Here is a 17,775-nt window from a genome sequence, read left to right as displayed (position 1 = left end):
TAACAATTATACTATATTGGCACACATTTAATCTATATTATGTGCTGAAGTCCTTAACTGAGGGATGTGGATAGAGCTTTTGGATACCTGATTGTTGTCCTTGATTTTAAGTTGTAAGGAAACATTTTTTGAGAATGAAAGTTCAAGATCACTTCATGGAATTTTTCATTCTAGCACATGCTAAGTTGTTAACATGATTGAATCTTTACTAAAAAGGATGTGGTAAATGTGAAGTGAAGATGTGTTGTATTTCAGTATTATATTGAATTTTAGTTCTAAAAATGAATACAACGTGCTGTCTAGGCATTATATTTTGAAAGTGAATTAAACATAATTTTGAAAACATGGATATACTATCTTGAAGAGATCCGTTTAGATATGCAGTAGTTAAATTAAACCAGAATAGAAAAGACATTGGAAGACGTCAGCAGTGTGAATCGTGTTTACCTATAAATACGACATCCGTGAATTTCTAATGGAAGAACATAGCTAACGAATTAGCATTTACACCGGGTATCTGTTCAAGTTATCTGACCATGAGTGAGCATATAAAGAAAGGATTATACATTGTTGACTCGTTATTGTCTTGCAAACAGAGAAAAAATTGTGTCCATTGAATGTAACACTGAGGACAAATGGTTTGGTGACTGAGATATTCAAAGGTTAATTCAAACATCGTTCACTAGGAGTGTAAATGCAAATGCAGATCTCGTTAAATAACAAAAGAATAAATGAATAAATATATAAAGTTGCAGGATATGATTATTTATGTGTTGTATTGGAAATCTGAATTTACAACGAAGTCGATCAGACGTGTACTCCTGCAATTGGACAACTTGGAAATAATTTTGAGAAATGAATGTACTATATTTAAGTAAAGAAACATGATTATACAAAGGATGCGGTCTACAACTTCGTATTTTGCATAAGTGAGATTTATAAAGAAAAATAATTTCCCTGGTTTTCCTCACTGGTTATACCAATTATTTAAATAAAAGAACTTGTAATCTCGCAGCAGTTCGTAAAATCTGTGTAACGGCCTCTTATGCATTAACTACCTTGCTGTGTATAATGTATTTTAAAGACATGCAACAATTTTATGGCATACAGATGTATTGTGTTGGAATGTTTTTATTTATGTGTGTTGGGGGGTGCGTGGCCTGGGCCTGACGTCCCGCTTGCCAAAGGAAAGTGAAGCGTCTCTCATAGCCTCTCCTTCCCAGGTGTAGTGATCGCCGCAGGACCATTGTCTCGCTCTGCGGGGCAGGAGGTTACTTGCATATGGCCTCTCCTACACTATTGTGTCCACAGCAGCACCTTCACGCGGTGCCCCCTGTTTTAACAGAGCCTGCTGTGTGGCGCGACCGAGTACCCGGCGGTATAACTGGGTGGGCAGACTGGGCTCATTAGCCTTGGCAGGCAACCAGTCTAAGAGAAGGGAAACTCTGACCCCAAACCCGGGCAGATGAAGCTCGTTAGCCTTGTCAGGCAGTTCATCTAGGAGAAGGAAACTCTGATTCAAAACCAACCAAGTCCCATCCATTGGATTATGGCTCCACTGCCTTGTGGATATCTTCGGGAGAAGGAAAGGCTACGGGAGTAAACCCAGACAGAAAATCAGGAGTGGAGCCCCTAAGGCGGCTGGGGGTCGACTACGACCTCCTTCCGGCAGCTCCTGCATCCAAACTGGTGCCAAATGTCATGCTCAGCATTCCTTTGGACCCCACCAGCAAGGACGAGAGGGGGATCCTGACGTCTGGGCAGCCCAGGATCTCCATATTCCACGCCCAGGCTTGCGCCCTGGAGAGGACACTCCAATCTCGCTACTGAGTGAGGAAACAACACGGAAGCTGACAGTTTACGGGTTATAAGTCCCACCCGATTGGTGTAGGGAAGGGGCGCCACGGGTCAGCTTTGACGGTGGGAGGGATCATCGTGTCCCACTGGCCAACTATCGCCCGCCTCAAGCCGGGCAGTCCCCGGTCAATAAGGTGTTGACCCGCCATCGTCTGCCTGCTCCAGTGGGTGTCTGGAGCTCAGTGTGTTGTTCAGCATGACAAGCAGACGGCAATTCCACACCAGACAAAAGAAACAAGAAACCAATAAAGAAGACTCCAGCTCTTCGATTTGCAAGCTGGAATGTGCGCACCATGTGTACAGGCATCTCCGACGACCTCAGAGAAGTGGACGACACCAGAAAGACGGCCATCATCGATAGAGAACTCACCAGACTAAATATCAGCATAGCTGCCCTCCAGAAAACCAGGCTCGCCTCTAGTGGCTCCCTCAGAGAGGAAAACTACACCTTCTTCTGGAAGGGTCGAGAACCTGAGGAGCCCCGTCAGCACGGAGTGGGCTTTGCCATCAAAAACAATCTCCTGGCCTCGGTTGAACCTCCAACAGGGGGCACTGAGCGTCTCTTGTCCATCCGCCTCACCACTACTTCAGGTCCTGTCAACATCATCAGTGTCTACGCCCCAACCCTCATGTCATCAGAAGACGTGAAGGATCAGTTCTATGGGCAGCTGGACGAACAGATCAAAGGATGCCCCAAAAATGAACCACTATTCCTCCTCGGCGACTTTAATGCCAGAGTAGGTGCGGACCACGAGTCCTGGCCTACCTGCCTCGGATATCATGGCACTGGAAAGACCAACGAAAACGGCCAGAGACTGCTGGAGCTATGCACCTACCATGGCCTGTGCATCACAAACACCTTCTTCAAGTGTAAGCCACAACACAAAGTGTCATGGAAACACCCCAGATCTCATCACTGGCACCAACTCGACTTGGTCATCACCAGGCGCTCTGCCCTTAACAGCGTCCTCTCCACCAGAACCTACCACAGTGCAGACTGTGACTCCGACCATGCCCTTGTGAGCAGCAGAGTGCGACTACAGCCACATGTGCTACACCGCACAAAACCAAAAGGATGTCTTCGCATAAACACTGCACAGATGTCAGTCCCTGCCAAGGTGGAGGAGTATGTGTCTGCCCTGAACAAGGCTCTCCAGGACCTGCCTGAGTATGACGCTACAGCCAAGTGGAACGCCATGAAGGGTGCCATCTACAGTACAGCTATGTCAACGTTTGGCAAGAAGGAACGACCCAGCCAGGACTGGTTCAATGCACACCTATCAAGGATGGAACCACAAATCGAGGAGAAACGAAAAGCCTTCATAGCTTACAAAAAATGCCCTAATGAACGGACGCTTGCTGCTCTCAGAAGTGCCCGAAGTAACACCCAACGCATTGCTAGACAGTGTGCAAACGAGTACTGGCAACAACTGTGTGAAGGGATCCAGCGAAGTGCCGAGTCCGGACACATCCAAGGCATGTACAGTGGCATCAAGAAGGCTCTAGGCCCTACAGTGAAAGGGGTCGCTCCCCTGAAATCCCTGACGGGAGAGAAGATCACAGACCGTGGGCAACAGATGGCCAGATGGGTGGTGCACTACTCAGAACTATACTCCCGAGAAACGTCAGTCACTGATGCAGCCCTCAGCAGCATAAAGAATCTGCCCACCATGGAAGAGCTCGACAAAGTGCCAACCTTAGAGGAGCTCAGCAAAGCAATCGACTGCCTTCCAAACAACAAAGCACCAGGTAGTGACAGCATCCCACCCGAAGCTATCAAACGTGGAAAACCAGCATTGATTAAACCACTGCACGAGCTACTTTGCCGCTGCTGGGAGGAAGGAGTAGTCCCCCAAGACATGCGTGATGCCACAATTGTGACCCTTTACAAAAACAAGGGCGACCGCAGTGACTGTAATAATTACAGAGGGATCTCGCTCTTGAGTATTGTTGGTAAAGTGTACGCCCGCATCATACTCAACAGGCTGCAGTTGCTGGCAGACCGTGTGTACCCGGAATCACAGTGCGGCTTCAGAGCAGGCAGGTCGACGACAGACATGATCTTCTCCCTACGACAACTCCAAGAGAAGAGCAGAGAGCAAGGTCAACCACTCTACATGATGTTCATCGACCTCACCAAGGCCTTTGACTTGGTCAGCAGGAAGGGCCTTTTTGAACTTCTGAGTAAGATCGGTTGCCCCCCAAAACTCCTCAGCATGATAATCTCTTTCCATGCAGATATGAAGGGAACAGTCATGTATGATGGATCAACCTCAATTTCCTTCCCAATTAACAGTGGTGTGAAGCAGGGCTGCGTGCTGGCACCAACACTTTTTGGGATCTTCTTCTCCCTGCTCCTGTCCTACGCCTTCGACACGTCCACGGATGGCATATATCTACACACCAGGTCTGATGGGAGCCTGTTCAACCTGGCACGACTGCGCTCAAAGACCAAAGTGAGAGCTGTGCTCATCAGGGAGATGCTTTTTGCAGATGACGCAGCTCTTGTGGCCCACACCGAGGAAGCCCTCCAGAGACTGGGAGACCGTTTTGCTGTTGCCTGCACGCACTTTGGTCTCACAATCAGCTTGGAAAAAACAAATGTCAGCGTGCAAGATACCACCATTGCCCCTTCAATCAAAATCAACGGTGTCACCCTGGAAGCAGTCAACAACTTTACCTACCTAGGGTCAACCATCAGCAACACTCTCTCGATTGATATGGAGCTGGACAGAAGGCTTGGAAAGGCAAACACCATCATGGCTCGATTAACAAAGAGGGTTTGGGAAAACAACGCGCTGACAGAGCACACCAAGGTCCGAGTCTACCAGGCCTGCGTTCTCAGCACCCTTCTATATGGAAGTGAGACGTGGAGTACCTACATGAGGCAAGAACGCCGGCTCAACTCCTTCCATATACGGTGCCTAAAACACATCCTGAAAATCAGCTGGCAAGACCGTGTTCCACACAGCGAGATCCTGCAGCGTGCAAGAACCCCCAGCATGTACTCCCTGCTAATTAAACGCCGCCTTCGATGGCTGGGTCACGTCCGACGCATGGAGGATGGAAGGCTGCCAAAGGACATCTTATATGGACAGCTGGCCACTGGCATGATAAGAGTCGGACGCCCCTCACTCCGTTTCAAAGATGTGTGCAAGAGGGACATGAAGGCATGCAACATTTCACCCGATGGCTGGGAAGAGCTGGCTGAGGACCGAGGCACCTGGAGACTGATGGTAAACAATGGCATATCAGTCGCTGATGCGAGGAGAGACCAGTTGGTGGCAGAGAAACGTAGGAGAAAGAAGAACGCAACAGCAACCACAGTAATGCAGACTTCCCAGTATGTCTGCACCAACTGCAGTAGGGACTGTCACTCACGTATAGGCCTGCACAGCCACAGCAGACGTTGCCAACAGAGACAGGCAACACCCCAAGGGCGCTATTCGCATGGTCTTTCGAGACCGAGTCGCCAATGATGATGAAATATAAGTGAGTTTTTTATTATGTTCATACATTGATGCCAACATGGCCGACTGACTTACTGAGAAACGGATAACCACAAAAATATTTATACAAATAAATCAGTATTTGAGTGCCACATTTACGACCTAACTGCTAGTGTACTATTTGTGTTTTTGACCTGTATATACGACCGATATTTTTCTATAAATGTTTCTGAATAAATCATTACCTGCAAATCACAGTTCCCATTCGGTATAACAGTACAATCTTTGCATTTATTAGTATACATTAGAGGATCACACCAACCCCACCCCGGGTCTTGCATATATAGGAAATATATAAATATATAGGCAGTTATAAAGGTAGTGTCATAAATTAAATGGATGGTGTATCAATCAAAAAGTTGTTCATATTTAAATACGATCCACACTCTATTATTCTTTTAGCGCGTACAGTAGATATATTTTGGCCAAATCCAAATAGGCTGGATATTCCTATCGCACGTGTGGCATATTCCCATTAGTGCAATACAGACTGACGTTACGGAGATAAAAGCATGACGGTCTTCACAAGAATACAATGAATTTGAGTTTAATGAAAGGATAACGTGGCGTCATGGCAACGAATCAAAAACATTCGCACAAACCTTTGCTCAGCAAATGCTTCTGGCCGGGCGATCGTAAATCTCTGAGCCTAATTTGGAGATTGAATTATACTATCTGTCAATTGGAGCCTTCCTTTCCTAAGTGACGGTATATGTGATTGCCTGAGACAAAATGTTAAGGTCAATTGTGTTACGACTTTATGCAGTAACGTCTCAATATAACAATCATTTTGAAAACATAAGGGTACCGCAGCACTGCGCATTTAAACCGATAATTGCTTTGAGTCCTCAATGTTTACCTGACTCTAGAGCAGATTTTGTTACTCAATTTATGGAACTGAACCTGACTTTGTATAGGTTAGTGCAATTCAAAATACTCGCATATTTAAGGTGTGAAGGAATGAATATCTGATATAATTTGCAGTGTAATGCTTACACCATTTTATCAGTTGAAAATATTTTAAAACGAAAACATGCCCACCCACACGTTCGAAAAAAGAAAGATAAATTTGGTATAGGTTTATACAACTTTAAACAGTGACCTTGTAAAATAATTGATCTTGTTTTACATTACGACAATGGGCTCGAGTTGTAAGGAGTTTGCAATCCGAAGCAAGCTTATAGTGATCAATAGTAATTTGGAGTGGATTATTTTCAAAGAAAGCTTACTTCTGATGTGGCCGTATTTTCTAAGTCATACCATTGGTAGGAAATATGTAAAGTAGTTTCCGTGTCCGATGGAGAAATGATCTCCATGCGAGATGGTCACAAAGGTGTCCCAGTGTCTAAAATGACGTATGCGTGATGGGAAAACGACGTCCCTTAGTCTAATATGATTCCCATGTGTGATGGGAAAAACGGTGCTCTGTGTCTAAAATAATTCCCATTCGAGATATGGAAATAGGGTGATCTGTGTCTATAATAATTCTCATGCGAGATATGGAAAAACGGTACCGTCTGGCTAAAATGATCCCCATGTGTGGTATAGAAAATAATGCCAATGTGCGTCTATAGATGGTTCTCTTGTGTGATGTGGAAAACAGAATTATGGTGCCTAAAATGAATTTCATGTATTACAAGATGTTTTGCTTCAAAGAGGTATCGATGAATAGCATGCTAAGAGTGTTGTATTTATACATTTCTTTACTGGAAGATTTTCACAAGCAATTTAGAATATGTTTGTCTTTTGTAAATACCCAGTGCGTCTGTCTGTCTGTCAACGTTATAGAGATTGAATGGCTTCTTTTCGGGAACGGCGTAATTTCGAAATAGTGACACATTCAAATTTTTAGCTTATTTAGTAAATGTTATTAATGCATCATCATCGAACTCTTTTTATTCTGACACGCTGTTGTTACCTATTCTCCTTTGTAATGTGAGGAAACGTTTAATGATTTGGTACTGTTTCTCTTTAGATGTTTCGTAAAGGAATACAGTACATGCAATACATATAATCTCTTATTTATCAAGTTAGTAGCCGGGGGTAACTTCTATCTTTTGGGCGATATGAATCTATTTCCTGTATGATTTTAGATAGTATACTGATATACCCTTTGCACAAAGGTGTTCATGTTAGACTGGCAAGAAGTCAAAAGGCCATCATTAGCCATATCCTGGGGGATGACCAGGTGAAATTATTATCTAATGGTAAGTAAATGACACATCTTATATTGTGGGCATTCTGTTATCTACAGAAACAAAAAAGGATTTTATTTAACATTTTCTCTAATATTTCGAATCAACAATTATTGTACTATTTACAATGAACATAGGTTGACCCAAATGTATACGAACAAACCTTGATATTGGGTGTTTAATGGGGCAAAACTATCGTGTGGTCCTCTACTTTGTGAATATGCCTTCAGTGTTTAAAAAACTTGTCGTTCGGAATTGTTTTCGACTAAACATATTGAAATACTTTCAAATACAAGTCGTAGAGATTTATGTTCTGAATACACTTTATGGGCATTCCAAGCATTAATGCAAGTATTCATGTGCCTTTGGTGGGCCGTGTCGTGCTCATATGCCAACAGCAATTTCCTGGATCATAATAATACAATCATAGGATGTATATTTTATTTGAACTTCACTGTAAATCCAAGTCTATTTTTTCCTAGAGGTTTATTTTTGAGCACCTTGTATACCTAGAAAAGAATAACTTGAATTAACAAATTTGAATAAATGCTTTAAAGCCGAAATGAAAAATCTAGACCAAACCATAATACCAATGATTCTATCCAGATCTTACAGCATGACTACTAGAAACGTCTTCTTCTTGACCTCATGTCACAATTAGCACTTTCGAAAATAATTTTTATCTAATGAATCATATTATTTTGGAAGGTTCCAAATGCTTACAAGATAAAATCGTAGCTTTTATTATAAGGTCTGTTATTACATTATACTTAAAAGTGTAGTATACAACAGGTAGACCCGGCAGTAGTGTATGGGTAATTTTCAATTTTATAGACTCAAATTGAGATAAACATGTTGTTTACGACACACAAATCATTGATTCAGATCCTGTAGAAAATAAACTTGATTGTGAACGAGGACAACTGCAAAATACAATTATGCATACTTTTAATGAATACAAAATTAAAAATGCCGATTAAATATGACTAATAATATCTTATTTACTTTACTGATATTTGAACATTTTATTTACTCAGTACGAATCAAGAGGGTAACCAAGGTCTACTGCTGTGACAGCTTCTAATGCATACAGAGAGAGATTGCACATTTTTGCCTCACTTAAATCCCGCTGCCAGGCCACATACATGGGGGTGGTAGAGAGGCAAGCAAGAAGCTGTAGTTGTGGAGGGCGACTAATGAGCCATATTTAGTATCACACTGCTTTCCCCCCGAAGCACGATGATGGGACCATACGAAAACGTGACATAAATATTGCCTGATTCCCCTAAACCCAGATTATAAGGCAGCAGCTGAATGGAATCCCAAGTTGGTGGTCAAAAGCTAAATAAGGAGACAAATGGAACGCCACTCATTATTATGGCCTGTATAGTCACACGCGATTGCTTAAGAAAACATAAAATGGACCAGAGAGAACAACCGGTCTATTGTAAAAAAAAGTGGACAGATTGAACATTAAAATGGTGGTTCTGAGGAAAAATCGCGAACTTAAGTAGTGTCGTTTACTGAAGCCGTTAGCGGTAACATCATTAGGAGTTAAGAAGTGGCGTAAAGCAGGTGTTGAATTTGTCATCATATCACAGATAGCCAGCAGGCTCACAACTCTCCAAACGGTATGAACGATAGACGCATGCATATGAGATTACTTATCTAGAAAAAGAGACGCAGTTATCATCAACGCCTATGTGCTACAGTTTCCAACCCATATACAATGGAAGACAATTTTCAGGAAGATGAGGAGTGTCTTTTCGTAGATGTGTCACTTCAATGGTAGAGCTGGCACATATCACCGGCCATGGTCATGTGTCAGTGGTGAAATTGAATGGGCAAATGTACAAAAGCAGACGATTCCTACTAAGGAAATGATATGACCACGTCAATATTGTCTTCCGCCTGCCAAACCATAACATGGCGTCTTGGATGTTCCTACTCTCCAATCATTGGTATCTCATTGACTACGTCATCGTCAGGAGAAGATAAATGCAAGACGTTCGAATGACACGTATATCCCACAAAGCTATTTCAATTATGAACGGGAAAATCGGATTGATAATTAGTGCTTTTATTGTAAATTTTGGGACATACCATCAGACATTCAGTAAATTTAAATACCCTTTGCCAAGTGTATTTTTATTTTCCGTTATTCATCTTAAGTCATTTTCATCACAGCATCGCACTGAAAATGTCATAAAACAAAAAGGTCAATGAAATAAGCATCTGAACAAATTTCATTAACAACAATTACATGGAAATATTTTATAACAAATCGAGCAATTTTTGGAAACTACATTAGTTCAATTCAAAACATATCGAGTCCGCGGCCAATGCAATGGTTTTCACTCCATCGCCAAACAACCCTTGTTCTCATAATCTCTCTAAAAGCATTATCAGAGTTGAGATTCGACTCTGAAATATTGATCTAACGAAAGAACATATGATATATTGTCAGAATATGTGTCACTGGAACAATACATATTCTTAATGTTATTCAAAAGCTACAAACGTTTATGGAAATAATGATATACATTTATGTTATTGCATAGTTTAAAATGGACCATTGCTATGGTAATCGAAAGCGAGGTTTCATGTATATGTCTCATGTATCTAAATCTAATTCAAACCTGTTCTAACATAGACAAATACAGTTTTGAACATCGAATAAAAAGTAGAACTAGTAAACAAGAATATGATGATCAAAGCATTCTAATATTTACATAGTGTGATCTTGACCCCATCATGAAAGAAGTAGAATATGTACATAGTGCGACCTTGACCCAATGATCAAAGCGTTCTAATATGTACATAGTGTAATCTTGACCCCATGATTAATGCATTCTAATCTGTACATAGTGTTATCTTTTCCCAATGATCAAATCCTTCTAATATGTACATAGTGTGATCTTGACCCCATGATGAAAGCATTCTATTATGTACATAGCGTGATCTTGACCATATGATCAAAGCATTATAATATGTACATCGTACGATCTTAACCCCATGACCAAAGCATTCTAATATGTATATATTCTGATCTTGACCCAATGATGAAAACATTCCAATATGTACATAGTGTGATCTTGACCCCATGATCAAAGCATTCTATTATATACATGGTGTGGTCTTGACCCCTTGATAAAAGCACTCTGATATGTATATAGTGTGATATTGACCCCACGATCAAAGCATTCTAATATGTACATAGTGTGATCTTGACCCATGATTATATCATTGTAATATGTACATATTCTGATCTTGACCATATGATCAAAGCATTCTGATATGTATATAGTGTGATATTTACCCCATGATCAAAGCATTTTAATATGTACATAATCTGATCTTGAGCCCATTATGAATGCATTCTATTATGCACATAGTTTGATCTTTACCCTATGACCAAAGCATTATAAAATGTACATAATGTGATCTTGACCCAATGATCAAAGCATTCTAATATGTACATAGTGTGATATTGATCCCATGATCAAAGGATTAGAATATGTACATAGTGTGATCTTGACCCATGATCATATGATTATAATATGTACATAGTGTGATCTTGACCCCATGGTTAAAGCTTTCTAATATGTACATAGTGTGATCTTTACCCCATGATCAAATCATTTTAATATGTACATAGTTTGGTCTTGACCCCATGATATAAGCATTCTGATATGTACATAGCGTGATCTTGACCCCATAGTCAAAGCATTATATGTACATAGTGAGATCTTGATCCCATGCTCAAAGCATTATAATATGTACATTGTGTGATATTGACTCATAATCAAAGCATTCTAATATGTGCAAAGTGTGGTCTTGACCAAATGATCAAAACATTCTAATATGTGCAAAGTGTGGTCTTGACCAAATGATCAATCCATTCTAATATGTACATAGTATGATCTTGAACCCATGATTAAAGCCTTCTGATATGTACATAGTGTGAGCTTGACCCCATGATCAAATCATTCTAATATGTAGATAGTTTGATCTTTACCCCATGATCAAATCATTCTAATATGGACATAGTATGATCCTGACCCCATGATCAAAGCATTCTAATATGTACATAGTTTGATCTTCACTTCGTGGTCAATGCCAAGCACTTCATCGAGTTTGGATTACTTCATGGAAATAAATACACAAACGTGATAAATGCATGGTCTTTTCATATATAACAGTTTCAAGAAATGACAGCCGTCAATTTTTTGTTGAAGTTAAGACCATTAAATAATAACTGTATTTGCTGCGAGAAACTAAAATCATCTGTCAGACCTTTACAGATTATTATACAACAGTAGGTGTGGAATACAGAAGGGACGAGAAGACAGATTGATTGAAAAGGAAACAATTACCTGAAGACAAGGGAACGACAATCTAGAGAAGAACAATATTCAGTCACAGTTTGCATGACCCTTAGTCTGAAAGCGTCCTCTCTTTAGGTGACGGTCGTACAAGGAAGACAAGTGGATATTAATGAAAGAAGTAAGATATTAACTGCATTAATATACCATATTGAATACAATTATTTCAGGCGATCGTTAAATAAAGAAATGACTTTAGTTTTTTGTTTCGTTTACCAATCGATGAACTAACTTCAACACTGGTTGTATATTTGGACGATGCTTTGAGGCTTTGGTACTTGGCTCTGTCGAATCAATGATACAATGCAGACTGAATAAGGTTAGACAATTTCATAATCATACTGTTTATTAATCACATAAGCAAAGGAACTTCACGTCAATAGTTCATCAAATTTGTGCTCCACAACGTACAGATATATCTTGTTGATAAGAACCATTATGGGTTTCCATGCTATTACTACGTTTTACGTTTTAAATTGTTGTTATTTATATGCATACTATCACCGCCTTTAATAGTATTACATTCTGGTATATCTAAGTTAAATAACAAAACTTACAGCTCAGTGTGCACAAGACAAAAACGACAAAACGTGTACTACTGTTTGTATGAATTCACTAATACCAATATCGGATGTAGTTCTATGTTTACAGTTCGACCGGTTTTCTTAAGATCGCCAAGTAACGCTTGTCAGAGCTCGTTGTCTTTACCACCATCACGCAAGAGGCGTGCACGAATAGCATGGAAACTTGTAACGAAGTGCTATACTGACTTAATTATCAGTATCGGCCGCATAAATGATGTAGTACGGAGGTAAAAGAATCAATACCAAGTGCATGCATGGAATGTTGCCTGTACATCATGTATGTTGTGTTAGTGTTGTATTTTGAACAGCATAGCAAATGCACAAACAAATAACATAATGTATTACAAATATAATCTCTATGAACAAACGCACTTCAGTTTGAAATATAATTATCTAATATATTATTGTTTAGTGAGAGTCGCGTGTAAAGGTCCTTTTCCTAATCATTCTATGCAGAGAACAAGTTTTGAATACGCGTTTATCAACTTGTTATTTTAATGGTCGGATCCGTAAGATGTGTGATCATTTTGGGTTCGAGCCTCGATTATCACGTGTTCTTTGATAAAGTCAAGTGGTTATAGCACAGCAACATTTAATGTTTTACCTAGTTGTTTTATATGACACTGCTGTCTGACAAACTCTGAACACCTTTAGTACTGGTGTCCACAACGTGAGAGCAAACTGGCAACCGCCGTCTGCTCCTCTGGCTTTCTCACTAAATAAGCAGCCGAATGCACTATTTAAAATGGGCACCATTATGCCCAAGAGACTTAGCGAGAATTCACATGAACGTTTAGTCGAAAACAAGAGAAGGAAAACTACGCCTGCTGTAAATAGAATGTATTGTGTATAAACAAGATGATACTAACACAGAATATTTATTTATTTGTTATTTCTTTATTTCTTTCTTTCTTTATTTATATCTATATAATGTACGATGTATCAATGATATGTCTCGAGATGTATACATTTTTCATTCAAAGGAAACGAGTAGCATATCATTGATACAGTGAAGATCCTATGCGTATGTTTTATTTATATCACTTACAAATACATATAATTGCCCTTTGAACCGAGTAAAGATTTACTACCGGCAGCTGTGTATTGACTGAGTGAATAAACTCCTCACATGCCCAAGTGTGTCCGCTACATAATGTAGTTCTATGCCATTTGCGGCTATTCACATTCATCTTTGCATATTGATAAGTTGATTGTTTTCTTTTTTGTTAATATTTTCTTCACCTTGATTAAATTAATATAATAATATAATAGATACTTATGATTTAAATATTAAATATTGTTTAACTGATGAAATTAGAGCACTTCAAAGACTTGGTTAGCTACGCCATTCACCTGAATGCTTAGCTATTTACGCACCGGTGCATGAAAATTAATGTGGAAGAGAACCTAACTGAAATGGTGAACCAACAATAGATAGTTCAAATATTTTAATATATTTAAGTTGCTCTAAGTCATAATTCTGCTTTAGAAACAGTACCGCCGACAATAAACTCTCTCTCTCTCTCTCTCTCTCTCTCTCTCTCTTATGCTTTGGTCGGTTTGACTTTACGTTCATCATTCAGAAGTTCAGAGACATCGTGGGATGACACGATCGAACATCTTTTACGTTCGTCATTTCATAGATGTTTGCCCGTATCTTGGTACGATGAGAGAGAGAGAGAGAGAGAGAAAAGGAGTGTCTTTGGATATTTTGATATTTAATAACTACTAATCGATTTTAGATAATTGTAATTTGTTTAAGAAATAACAACAACAAAACATTAAATAAATCACAGTACATGTACCACGTAACCGAGAAATTTGCCCTATAATGTCGACATGGGTTGAAACTGTATCATTGATAGACGCTGTAGAAAAATCAAAAGGGAGGTACACATATATCGATATGACGAACCATGTTCTTGTAGGTTCCTCGGTGTAATTTCTATTTCAAGGTTTTAATCCAGCCTAAATTCTTTTTTCTCTCTCACTCCACATTCCTGCGTAGTTTGTCAGTTATGCATGTGAGGATGTGGGGGAAAAGAAAGAAGAAGGGATTGCGATGAAAATGTGTATAATATTAAATTCATTTAGAACATGGGGATTGTTAAAACTTTGGATCGCTATTTTCGTACGTCACTAATTAGTCATATGTGGAAATTCATCATTGATTTGAATCAACCGCACAAGGTCGTGAGAATGTTCATAAATGCGTATTATTGCGAAACGGGCGGATCACAATCTGATATATCAATAGTATTTGTACATGAAATTGCTTTATACTAACAATTTCATGGTCATGTTATTTTTAATGCAAAAAGTCTACCAGGTGTTATGCATGCATGTGTATGCAAGAGACAAAAACTGCATCATGCTCAACATATTGTACCAAATAGATGGATTGCATAAATACATTATAAGATGAATTGCTCAAAATATTTCCATATAATTATGTTGGTATATCTAATTCACATATAAATATACTGATTAAGGAATAATAGGATAAATGTCATGCATTCACAATGTTCAAAATTGTTTACTCATGTGGCACCGTTCTTTATTGAGATGTTCTTAGCTGTAATTGCATAACAACCAGAGGCGTACCAGTGCTTCGGCAATACTGTAAAGTGTAAATAGTATTGTTGCTATTGGGGTTATCTTGCATAATGCATTAATTCACAATAACTATGTGGTAATGACGTTCATACCATTCACATGCTTGATGAGCAGTTCATTTTGTGGTAATGAAAAACGTACAGTCCTGAAGTGATAAACTCCAAACTAGCAATTCTTAAAGGGATTACATTTGCAGGAGAACTCTTTACTGGCAAATGGATACGATTCTTTCCTTTTAAGTGGCATGGCATTTGAAAAGGTAAAGACAAATGTTAGATATCTCTGAGGTTTGTTTTCATTTAACTGAAATATAAATACTCTTTATCGAGTTGACAATTAAAACTTTCTAATGCCATCCCCCTCATACGTACATGCATATATATATCCCAAGATCGTATGCGGAAGGTCGCGGGTTCGAACCTCGGCTGAATTATACCAAAGACTGATAAATTTGGTCTTGTCTGGGGTTATCATAGTCTTGACCTACCTTCTAAGCTGAGCACCACCTATCAAACAATTGTTCGTTTTCTCTTGCAATTACGATAAGGGTCTGTCTATTTTATTTACTTAAAGTTCCTAACGTTTGTCGATATGTCACAGGTCCTAACTCATAACCGTTCAAAATATATTCCTGAACTGCACCGTAATCAGTACGTTGTACTGACAGTGAAGTGTAGACTTCACGCGCTACGCCAATAAGTAACCATTGCTCTCTTGGCCATTTACAATTTTCAGCTTTTTGTTAATACGAGGAGAAATATTTAATTACATCTTATTTCTTTACAAATGGTATTAACCTAATATTTCTGGTAACATCAAGCAAGGAGAGATTGCTTTCCACTCGCCAATTATAATACTGTCAGACTAAGCTGCATTTCTCTCTTGCTTTTTCTCTTCCTCTCCATATGTACAGTTACACCACTTCTTTTGTCATATGCGTTTGTCTCTTCTTCTTTCCTCTTTCAACTGCATGACTTATATTTCTTCTGCAATTGCATTTTTCTCCCTTCTGTCTCCTTCTGGAGCTGATGCTTTCTTAACTCTATCCGTTCTATTACTTGTATCGCATGACTTTTCAGATCTTACCATAAAAATTGTATATAGAAACCTCAAGTCCAAAAAATATTGGCAAACATGTTTTCTTTCTCTTGCTTTGATAAAGTAGCCTTCGCCTCTGAAAGATCATATTGTCTGGAAAGCTGGAGCAATTAATCGATTTTCAACGACTCTAACCTTTCTTGGTAGCAGTTGCAATAACACTCTCCACTTTAGATTACATTGTGAAAGCTTGTTAGTTTCAGTATAGGTTTATCAAATATGTAAAAATTAAAATACCTGAGACTTAGGCTATTTCCAAACAAAGAGGATTTAAATTTTTAAACAAATAAGTATTCTGAAATATTTTAAATAAATTCTAATCTCAGAATCGGGCCACCCCCTTTTGTTTTGTTCAACCAATGAATAGAAAAGACCGTTGACTAGCACGTTTGTTTGAAAATTTGAAAAACAATTCTCAGAATATAAAGTGAAAATTTTAAAAATAACGTACCGTATTCTGAATTAAATCACAAATGGTCGTAAAAGTTCTATCCCAAGTCCAAATGTATGAAGTTCCAACTAAATTCTAGCCGACATTACAAATATATTCCGATATTGAAAATGCTGACATGCTTGTAGTCTCGAATGTGCATCTACGTAGATGGTTTTGATTTAACCAAGGAGCCAGTTCAGATATTGCAACCTATTATACAGCACTGCATGATTTGCTGCATACCTTTTGGAAATTTAGATCAAAATATATATGTGTCTGTAGACAGGTTAGGAATACAATGAATTATGATGATCGTATATAAAGGTGAAAACTAATTTGAAATTTAATCATAAAAAGTGGAAACAATTGGTACCGAGGTTATCCTTTGTTTGAAGAAAATAATATTACGTGTTTAGGCTCAAATAAACAGTAACACAAGAAAGAGTGAACAAACAAGCTTTGAAAATATAATAAACAATCTATTTCCCTGGAAAAAGTCTGTAAAAGTTAAAACAAATGACGTACGGTTTTCAGAATCAAATCAAAAAATAGTAAACTAATAAAATTTTTGGAGTCCTAATAATGAAATGTTCTAATGATTTCAAGTTCGAGTCCAGACGAAGAATCCAATAAGGAAGGCGATGCTGCATGCTGTAACGTGTACTTTGTTGAAGTTTACATTTCTTTGTATAATTAATCATCCAGTCTTGGAAATCTAAAAAAAATTTTCAAAAAATGTTTCTATTCAAGAATGCTGTATAAGCACAAACTATTTTGAGAGTAATGAGTTAATCTTTAATAATCCGAAACATTAAAATAAAGCTCAAACGTTTGGAAGAAGTTATTTCTGCATGTGCGCTAAATACGAAACATCCAGGCGAGTTCAAACTGTCTTGATGCATGGATATGGTCAAAATACCTCGATCTTTAACTTGGCAAAAACATTTGAGTTGCTCTAAGAGTGAGTCAGATAGGTTCGTAATGAAACCTGCTACTTCCTCGGCTGAATCATCAGACGAGAAGTCTTTAATTTTTTCACCGTGTAGGTGTACGTTGTCGTATCAGATTTTCTCGAGGTCGCTGTCTGAGTAATTTGGA

This window comes from Sinohyriopsis cumingii, unplaced genomic scaffold, assembly GCF_028554795.1.
Source record: "Sinohyriopsis cumingii isolate HCF-2022 unplaced genomic scaffold, ASM2855479v2 utg000974l, whole genome shotgun sequence".
NCBI classification, from domain to species: domain Eukaryota; kingdom Metazoa; phylum Mollusca; class Bivalvia; order Unionida; family Unionidae; genus Sinohyriopsis; species Sinohyriopsis cumingii.
This window is presented reverse-complemented; position numbering follows the sequence as displayed.